Genomic DNA, 11,310 nt, shown 5'->3' on the forward strand with positions numbered 1-11,310 from the left:
TTGCCAGTGGATATGACATCACCAATTTCACAAAGTATAAATCGAATAAATACAAAGATTTCATGACGTCTATTTGTGACTCCACTGTTTTTCTGATGATGAAAATGTGGATGGTTTATCAAAAAATTACATTTAAACACATTTTTTTCTACAAAAAATGTTCAACCGCAATGCATTGTGGTCTTTATTTGCTAATATATTGAGCATTGATACACACTGAGTTTTCACAAAGACTTCTGGAAAACTTCGAAGGCACTTGATCTTGGAATTGTAGATATGGAAAGCACCAGAAAATAGTAAACACACCATTAAATGCATTAAAGTGAGTAGTGAAAGAATTGCCTGTGAGCATTTAGAACTAGGACAGCACACCTTAGATAAAAAGCTGTAACATCTGCACTGCAGAATATCAATATTCATTTGCATTTCTTTGTAATGAAAACTTGTAGTAGAATTCAATATTTGTAGTTCACAGCAGTTATGATTAAAATTAATTTTGTTGCTCATTTGCTTGAATACATACATTTTCCTGGTGTTTAAGGGCATCAAGATAATAAGAAAAGGCACACAGAACACATAACACATGTTAGTCTGAAAGGGTCCCCGTACATTGTCCTATTTTGCTCTTAGCTGGCTTGATGCAGTGACAGAACTGGAAGCAATTTGGGGGGAAAAATAGCTGAGGAGATGATAAACGACTTTAATGTTGGCGTTGGGACAGTATCTGATAGAGCATGTGTTCCTTTGAGTAATCAAGCTGAAGCCGGGTTAAAGAACCCTTTTTTCTCCACTTGTGGCAGACCAGATTGTCTCGTCCTGATAAAAGTAATGGCGCTGATGGCAGGAGTGGCAGTGAAGGGGTCAGAACCTGCTTATCTGGCCTGAGTGGAAAATAACTGACTCTCACAACTCAGCTACAACAATGTTGTTCAACTACTGTATTGGCTGGCAGCTCCATGAGCATTTGGTGTCTGAAACCATTTTCAAATCAAAATTTCCCTCCTGAGCCTTTGATGTATGGCCGGAGGCTGAACGTGGTTTGTTTAAATTTATAAGCTTGTCAACATGTGAATGGTATTTGCATTTTTAGGTCCAGTGGGTAGGGTTCCCTATGGATTTACATTATTCTTAATGCTGGAGTAAAAACAGTCTTTGAGGATGTGCAAATAAAAGCTGCTGCCATATGACAAGCCTGTACCAAAATATCTGATATGGCTAAACAAGTCACACAAAAACATGCAAACATGGGGTTTAAATAACTACAGCACAACACCTGCAGAATTTCTATAAAAAAGGCCTACATTGTACCAGTGGTGGAGTTACATCATTTCAAATGGGGTTGGGACTTTGGCGGGTGGCAAACATAGACATGTATTATCAACTTCACCCATAGAAAATGCTTTACCTTCGGCTCTCTCAGGAGAATCTGTCAATCAAACAATTGAGGCGGGGCCAACGGGCACCCCATGCTTTTACTGAGACATTTGATTGGTCAGTTTACAACTTGAGTAACTTGCGCTAAATAAAAAAATATCTTAAAAAAGATGTTAAGAAGAATGTATCAAAGTTATAATAGTAATAGTAATAGTTATTCTGACAAATAAAATGACAGAGAAATAACTATTTTAATGGAAGCCTAGAGGATTTTGACCAAGTACTTCCTATTTGGGACACGAGGAGGGAGGGGTTGAGCTGTCCATTGTTTCTACAGTCAATGGTGGCAAATTAGAAAAAGTTATTTTGATGTTAATGTTTTTTATTTTAATGGTATTTTGCAATGCTTTAAAAATCTTGCATTGATGATTCATTTACCTTTGTTAGTAATGGTACTAGTGTTATCTTAATAATTAGGGGGCAGAGATTTTTTGCTAGGGGGGCCGTTGCCCCCTTGTAGCTCCGCCCCTACATTTCACTATAAGAAAATGAAGAAGTAGGCTTTAGCTCAGTGTTTGATCAATGCTTTAGGTCACGGGCATCCCTTTGAACCTTCGTAGCAAGATTTCCAGAACATCAAGACAAGCTTTTCTTCAAAGCATAGCAGGGAAGAGTGCTGCAGACAACAACACGTTCTGTTCGGCAGGAAAACAAGAGGCCTGATGAAGACTGTGACTAAAATGAAGGGTGGCTCTGCTGCAGGAATGTTGTTTGGGTCGTAGACAGAGAGCTGAAAAACCGAAACTATTCATGAACATTAACACTTTTACTTTTAGAACTAGTGCCTCATTGCTTGCTGACTTCATTCCTCAGATTTCAACAGTTGCGGCCGGTTTTCATATTTTTGTGTACTGCCTATAGTTGTTGTTTGCATACTTCTCTTTGCTTCTGCAGATCTTCCTCTATAGCTCTTTCTATGACTCAGTGTGCTGACTTTAACTAAATCAAATGGCTGCTGGAGGCATGCGCTCTGATTAAGTGTTGGTTAACCCTGTGGAATCAGTCTTTCTTGTCTCATTGCAACAAGAGGTTGAGAGGAGGTCAGGAGGGGTCAGAGAGAACAGCAAGTGCTTCTTATGTGCACCGGACAGTTTAGAAAACCACTGCAAGGGGCAGTGAGTCACTTCATTGATATTCAAGCATTTGACCCGCCGACAACATGGATGTCACCGAGGTTAAGACAGCGCATTGTATCGCCTCGAAAAGCCAAGGGGTCCCTCTGCTGCCTTCTGCACGGTTGTCATGGTGAGCACATAGGTCCGGCAGCACTATGTCACACATTCATGTACGCACACATTCTCTCTTCCTCTCATTCTTTTCTTCTTCTGGTCGGCTATCATGCTGTTTCATAGAAGAAGGCTGCAGAAAAGAGCGCTGTGCAAAAGTGACAATGCCCGGTGTGTAACGGACACATCTACAGTGCAAAGAAGAGCAAGCTCTGCAAATTCTGCTGCCTTTTACTTCCCAGAATGCTTGACAACTGATTCATTTCACCACTGCAGGAAGGGGGGGTCTGAGACAGAGTTTCATCAAAAGCTGTGTCATTGAAGTGGTGAATACATGTTGGAAAACTACCAAACTTTCCTTTTTAACTTTCCTTTAAAGACCCACTTCAATGAAAATTGTACTTTTGGTGTTTTTTAGCATGAACTTGTAGCATTTTTCTCAAGACAGAGGGTATATTTAATGGAAATTAAGCTCAAAAATGCATTTCTTATTATTTCCTTAATTAAATCACTGTAAATCGGGAGCAGTTAAAAGAAAATGCAGTTTGAAAAAACCTTTAGCAGTCCACAAGCTCCCTGATCCACTCCATTCTGATGCAGACGAATCGATCCACGTACATCTTTGCTTTCTTTGTTTGAGCTGGTATCTGGCTTAAAACTGTACTCCTGGATTGCTCCAATATTGCTCGCCATTTTTGTTGCCGGTAATATTAGGTGAGGGTTGTGAGGGGCTGTAAACTAAGGGATGATGGGAAATAAGTGTAGGCTTACTCTGTGCCAACAGTCCCGCCCACAACTCAGAGACAAATTCCTTATGAACTTTGGCAGAAAGTGACACCGTTTTTTTTTTTTTCTTTTTAAGTTTGGCTAAATTAATGGGACATTCATAATTAAAAGACCAGATCTATAACTGATCAGAAGACGATCGGAGTGGGACTTTAACATTTGCACAACACATCTGAACAACAATTTATCATTAAAGCAAGTTAGAGTAGATAGATATCATTTTTTCCGGACTCATATTCCAATCAATTAAACTACATTAAAAAAGCACAATGTCAAAAACACACGAGTTAAGAACAGTATTCAAAAAATTACAATAGTTAATCAATAAAACTACATTTAAAAAAACCCCAATAACTGATTCCCATTAACTGATTTTGGCCTCCAAACAGGAGTGCTCCATAACTTCAGTGTTTTTTGGCAGAAAGTAATTAAGTCATGCTTGGCAGCAGGCTTTTGTAGTGTCTTGTTGTCACACAAATATCCTCCTGGAGCCAGCGTCAGGGAAATTAGGGTGAAAGGAGAAGTGCTGGCGAGTCAGCTCTCTGAGGTGATGGGGCATGTCTGTCTGTGTCTCACCCAATCTGAACCTGGCGGCTGCTGCTGTTGGCACTGTAATTACAGAGGTTAGGCATAAATCACAGAGGAAGATGCGGAGGGCCAAAACTGAGGCAGAGTCGGGGGGAGAGGGAAAGTTCACAGAGGAGTAGATTGCTATCCTGAGGGCTAATAGATGTCCATGAAATTAGGAAACATACTGTTCTCACCTAAACACTCCCCATAGTCCCTCCCATTCCCTTGCCCCCTCCCCACTCTCTGTCATCCAGTCATTTACAGATTTTTGGTTCCAGCCTGCCTCCTTCCTGTGGTTATAGCAGCTGGATTGCTTTGTGTGCTCAACTATGCACACAGTTGAATAGGATGTTTATGACCTAAACCCCTTTTGTTTTTATTCCGAATTGAAGGAAAATTTTGAATTTTCAGGTTATATTGTTCAGTCTGCACCCCCCTTTCCTATTTTTTTTTTTTTTTAAGATTTAAAGACTCACTCCACTGAAGATTGTATTTTGGGGGTTTTTAACATGCTTTTGTGGCATTATTCTGAAATGAAAATTAAAATCAATATACCTTTTCTGAGTATGTCTTTATTCAAATTGTTGTGAATCAGGAGCAGTTAAAAACATGCTGTAAGAAAAATCTCAAAGCCATGTCAGCATTCTAACGCATCCAGCTGTGGACAAATAGATCCCTGTACATCTTTGTTTTCTTCATCTGAGTTGGCATCTTGTATAAAACTTTACGGCTGGATAGCTACCATATTTCTGACCATTTTTCTTGCACCGATAATGTTAGGTTGGGGTTGGAAGGGGGTGTTAACTAGTAGGAGAGAGTGTAAACAAAGGGATGACAGGAAGTCAGAACAGGCTTGATTTTGGCTAAAAACTGCATAATCATAATTAAAAGAATTAAATTTGAAGACCAAATAAATCAAAAGTTCAGGGAAAATAAAATGTATAGAAAAAAAATTGGGCAAAAAATATAAAAATCAATTGATTGAACATATTCCTTGAGTTGAAAAAAAAAATCCTTAAATCAAAAGACATATTTCAGAGTTATTAATATTTTGTAGCTGTTGATACAATTATCTTTTTTTCCTTTTGGCCCAGAAGAATGACACACTGAATGACAAAAATCACTGCGTTCTGTTCTTGGTTGCACAGAGGGAAACATTGTGGTTTGGGTTGAAATTGGTGCTTACTTTAGATTTAAGGGATTATAGAATAAGCATCTGTGGTTGTAGATGAAACCAAAGTAACTCTGAGCTGAAACCAAAACCTCTCTCTTTTTTTAAATAATACCTTTAGTTTTGTTTCTGGTAGATTAAAAAAATCCCAATATCTACAGTTCTATGAAGACTTCTGTATGCATATGTCTTCACACTTGTTGTTCGTGTGTGAAAATGAGATATTGCAACATGTTAACAAATTTGTAGGAACTAATGGTGGGATCCAGAATGCAGGAGACCATGGCTGTTGCAGAACCTCATAGGTTTGATAAATAAACGTAAGCTTAACAAACCCATGGACTAAGGAAAGCAACAAAAAATAACAATCAGATGATCTGACAATAAAGAATTAAAAAAAACAAGACACTTAAACACACTGAAGATCATTAACTGAATACAGAAAGCTCAACAACTTGAACCTGATGCAATTGTGATCAAATAAAATAAAAGCTATGCTTTGCTATGTTAGATTAGATTAAAATAACATTTACTTCAAGCAATTAAAGCAAGAATGATGCATAAACAATACAATAAAAAGAGGTTTACATCCATACAAAGACGTGTCAAACATAGAATCATTTTACATTTCTTTCTTTTCGTGTAAGTTCATTTTCTGGGTGAGAACAATTGGGTCGTGATCCCTAGACATCCTCGATGAACGTCTTTCAATTCTGATGCTGCTGCTGGGGTGAAACGGAGATGGAATGAGATGTAAGATGAACTCTGGGAGGTGTGACTCTTTCAGCTGCCACAGTATGGGCTCTGCTAACACAGTCTGGTAAGTGGGACGAGACTCTACTTCCAGGTGAGTTTCCGTCCTGATACTGGGAGGTCATGGGTTCAAATATATCGCAGTGTCATAGCAAGGACTCAAAACCCAAATGCCTCCCTGCATTACACTCAACATTAAGGGGTTGGATTAAAGGGTTAAACCACCAAATGGTTCCTGAGCACAGCTGTAATTGCAGCTCACTGCTCCCCCAGGGATGGGTCATACATGGAAAATAATTTTCACACTCAACCGATGTCTTTTTTAAGTCTACAACTAGTTTAAAAGACACATTTATGGTTGTTGATGCTTCTTAAACTTTTATTTGCACAACTTAAAAAGCCAATTGAAGCATTTTCACACTCTCAGATCCTGCATAAAAACACAGTAACACAATAACCACCAAATCCACCGAGCCTGGGTCATCTCATGAATTCATCTTTAAATGAAGTTACAGCCAGCTGATTTAGGACATATGAAAATTAATGTGTCTGTTGCGGCTGCAGCAAAGCCCATCCATATCAGCCAGACACGCTGGCATGAAGGAGAAGGTCAGCACAATTCAGACAAAACTTCAGCTGCCAAGAAGACAACCTTCTCTACTGAAAGCACAAAGCGACATGAAGTGATCCAAAAAACTGTTAACAAGGAGCTTTTCAACAGGTTCCAAGGACTGCGGCTTACTTTTTAAATAAAACATAAACAAGGGAAAATATCAAACCCATTAATCTTTCATTAAGCTTGCCGGATAAAAAAGAATCGCTTAAAGTATCATTCGCTGCCATCTCTGCCAGTGCTAAAGCCCCCTGCTAACATCAAAGGCTCCTCAAAGAAACAGAGAGGGAGAGAGTCAGTTAGCTGAATTTGGCTGAGAATCAGCTTCTGGTTCGGGTTTTAATTTCAACTGACTCATAATACAGATGAAGAGGAAACGGGGAGCAGCTGTGTAATAGTTCTGGCGACTCTGAGGCCTTTCTTTGCACAAACATTTGCATAAATGATGCACGGCTGCAGCGACAACAGTTGAAGATTTGGACTGCGTGCTCGTGTAAGTTGAGCGTTAAACCACATTACGTACAAGTCTTTGTCTCACTGGAAGATACAAGCCTTCTCGTGGCAAAAGAAAGGGGAACTCCTCTCCAAGTGCACACACACACATGTGCCACATTTGTGCAGGAGGAGGAGGAGTAGCTGGCATATTTGCGAGAGCTATGTAACTGCGCTGTTTGGGAACCGACCGATCCTGCTTTGTGTGTTTGGGTGGGGCATCGAGAAACAATTTTAGCAACTCTTTAATGAAGGATTAGCAAATAATTTTGAGAATCGTCATTAAACGGTCTAAGAAGCATGGCTGCAGCTGTTGCAGTTCACAGCAGTCCAACAGTTCATATTACTACAGTATAACTCTAGTGTTGACATTCAGTCTATTCCAAAAACTCTAGCACTCAATTGAATGCAAATAATTGCACTGTGATGCCAAGTAGGTCAACGATGCGTCATAAATTAAAGTTAGGAATGTCTGCAGTGACATTTTTTTAAAGACCCACTCCAAAGAAAATTGTGTTTTTAGTGTTTTTAAGATGTTCTTGAAGCGTTTTTCTCATGATGGACATGTGTTAAGAGAAATGAGCTTAAAATTGTGTTTCTGAGTATTTATCTGTTAAAATTGTTATGAATCGGGAACAGACATAAAAATTCCCTTGGAAAAAGCTTGTAGTTGTTACGTTAGATTGTTCCAGTGTTGCTCGCCATTTTTGTTTCACTGATAATGTTAGGTTGTAGTTGTGAGGGGCTGTAAGCTAGTGGGAGAGTGTAAACAAAGGGATGATGGGAAATGAGGACAGGCTTACTTCCCACCATCAGACCTGCCCACAACAATGCCCACTTATTTGATGAACTATCACCACTCTGCAGAAACCTTTTCCTAGATTATGACTATTGACTGTATACAGAGAACTGGACTGAGTACATGAGACGTCACACGTAACGACTTACTTTGGGTTCCATACAGATGAAGTTAATTCAATCGCCATGTTGGAAGCAGACATCTTCAGTAAATTATGTTTGGTCCGTGTCGGTCTTTGTCTACATTTCTATGGCAACCACTTACTTCAGTCAATAGTGAACATCTCAGAAGGCCACAACCCTTTCCATGAAAGCAGGCTCAGAAGAATCTGTTAATCAAATGCCACCTACTTTCATTGAGGCATCTGATTGGTCAGTTCATTACTTGAATAACTCATGGTACAGCAAAAATATGGTGCAAAAAATTAGGATTAGCAAGAACTGACAGACAGAATAACTGAGTAATAGCGGTACTAGGTACCCTAACCTTGTACCAGTACCCTAACCCAGCACCGGTACCCGGTACCAGACGCTAAATCCAACGCAAACCAGACCCTGACCTGGTACAGGACACAAACCTGTGCCTGGTTAGGGTTAGGTTACCAGTACTGGGTTAAGGCACCGGTTCCGGTTCTGGTTCGCGGCTCGGAGGTTGGGGACCTGTGATTTAATGGGAACAGCCAACACATCAAAAAACGATGAGTTTGGGACACCCTAACCTTGGTTAAGGGGTCCTTGGCCAAACGGCAAAATGTGACGAGTTGGGAATAGGAATGTGTTGGTTTATTTCTCAATGAAGTCTATAGGATTTCGGCTTTTTGGGACCAGCAAGGAGAGAGGGGTCTCTTAGTCCAGTTCTCATATACAGTCACTGAAAATGACAAGTGTTTTTCATCGGCATAATCATACTTACAAGACCATTGCTAATGCTTTTTCAATAGATCAAAAGATTACTGGAGCTGGACTTTAATGATTTGATTTAACAGGAAACCAAATCATCATGACACAATTTAAAAATCTATGTTGAGATAAAACAGGATTTTCACTCCTCTTTTTGTTTTTACACAAAGACACACGGAGGCCCGGAGTTTAAAATGGCTCACGCTCAATTAAACATGGGAAGAAGAGCTCCTTTTTATCCACAGCCAATCTGCTAAATCTGACCACTGCAACCAATACTCAGCCACTTCAAACCCTCTTTTGATAGTAAAAGCAGGGGAGCTTCAAATAAATCAGTTTTTTTCTCTACAGCAAACAGTGGTTGATGTTTTTAGAAGAAGAGTAAAAGGCAAAAAGGTTTTTTTCTCAAGAGCAAACATGCAAAACTCTGCTCAGGTAGATTTCACTAAACCAGAGCACATTCAGACACTCATTAAATTATATCTGATGGTGAGAGTTGTAATTGTAGTGAATGGAGAAAGACGGTGTGGTTTCTTTTTGAACTTTTGTTTAGATGTTGGTTGATCCCAGACGATTTAGAGGCTTGTGTTTGGTTTGTGAACCTAATTTTTACTGGTGCTGAGTTGTTTTCTTTTTTTTTTTTTGGACAAGTAAGGATGAAAGCCTAGGGTCCTGTGGTTAATGAGATACCGAGGCAGTGGGAATGATGGTTTTAATTACTGCCCAGGACCCGTCCATAGGGGGCGATTGCTCAGGAGCATGCTGAGTGTCCTAGGTTGGGAGTTCAGACTCATGCCAGTCATGCTGTGCCTGCCTGCCTTTGATGCTCACTCCCCTCTGCCTTATTCCCACATTGTGCTTATTAGATCCTTTGCTGCAGAAGCTTCACTGCACCTTTGTGCAAGCCAATGATTTGGACAAAGGGAGGCATAACCAGCAAGAATTCAACTTCAGATCCCCTTAGAAAGTTTCAGTGATGCAGAAAGCAACTTAATCTTTTCTGGAAATTAAATCTGCAGGCTGTGCTCCCATTGTGCAGCGGCTGGGAACCACATCTGAAATGATATCTAACTCACACAAACGGGGCTAGAATTAGTGATCACTTCTATGGCTGTGAAGGGCCAAGTGGGGGATCTTCCTTCTCGGCATGCCCTCACGTTTCACGGGACAGGGAGTGCAAAAGATGTTCATGCAGGCATTGACTCCACCATCTCTTCTAGTGCTCCCTGTAGGAGAGAGTGCTCTAAACACTCTGTAAGTCCTGCTTTGGACTATCTCTTGTTGACTTTACAGAGATCACAGTAAGGAATCCCCCCCAAAAGCCAGCTCCAAGGAGCTTCTGCTTCACTTTAAAATCAATACAGTTCTCTCATCTTCCTTATTCAATGAGGATCCACAAAAATGGTAAAATCTTACTATTTTATTGAGTTTCAGTTAAAAATGCACTTCTTCTCACGTCCTGTAAATCTTTAACTATATATATTTACTGGTTTGGATCATGGTGCACAACCTGCTTCAATGCTATATTATTGTTTTCATCAATAATTTACATATAGTGTTGCAAATTGTTGCATTCAAACATGAAAGAAGAGGTCACATAGGTCACTGATGGTGAATCACATGTTTCAGCTAAATACTGTTTGGGTTCACTTTCAGGATGGCACAGTGGTCAGCACTCTCGCCTCACAGGGAGAAGGGCCTGGTTTGAATCCCGGCCGGGACTTTTCTGTCTGGAGTTTGCATCCTCTCCCTATACATATGTAGGGTTTGTCTGGGCGCTCCGGCTTCCTCCCACTGTCCAAAACCATGCTTCATAGGTTAAGTGGTGTCTCTAAATTGCTCCTAGGTGTGCATGTGTGATTGTGTAATTGTGTGACCCCATTCAGAGTGTACCTCTCCTTCACCCAGCAGTAGATGGGACAGGCTCCTGCAGCCCTAAAAGGAATACTGAGGGTGGAGAAAAATTGATGGGTTCACTCTCACACTTTTTGTCATCTCTCTTAGACCAAGTAAACTATTAAAATGACTCAGTTGATGAAGATTAGCTAAATAATACCTGACCTCATTATAATATCAATATAATAAAAAATAAACTAGAGTCTACTTTTAAACTTTTTCCGTAAAGGTGGAAAGTAGGGTTTCTCATATGGACTTCATGTGATCAATAGTGCATCAAAAACTTTTTTTCATTTCTTTTTCTCATTCTTTATTTAAAACTTATATTTAGGTCCAATAAAGTTCAACTTTTTTTAGCCTAACATCACCCAAAGATAGCATATTTTGAAAGCTTTGAGACAAAAGGCTGTTGGTGTTTTCCCCGTCTCTCTGTTGAAGGACCCTGTTGGAAGCAAACATTTGGGAATGTACCATTGCTACAAAGCCAACCATTTTTTTACGTCACTATAATTAAAGCGCCACATATTACTTAAGAAAAACCTTATGCTTTCTTTGACAGCTTGTTTCAACTTCAAACCCCATGGAGTGTTGTTTGTTTGATGCACCGCTTGTGTGTTTTTGGAGAAAACGCACTGATGCAAAACAGATTGGGTTTTATCACTGGCGAGGGA

Source organism: Oryzias melastigma, linkage group LG9 (assembly GCF_002922805.2).
Source record: "Oryzias melastigma strain HK-1 linkage group LG9, ASM292280v2, whole genome shotgun sequence".
Lineage (NCBI taxonomy): Eukaryota > Metazoa > Chordata > Actinopteri > Beloniformes > Adrianichthyidae > Oryzias > Oryzias melastigma.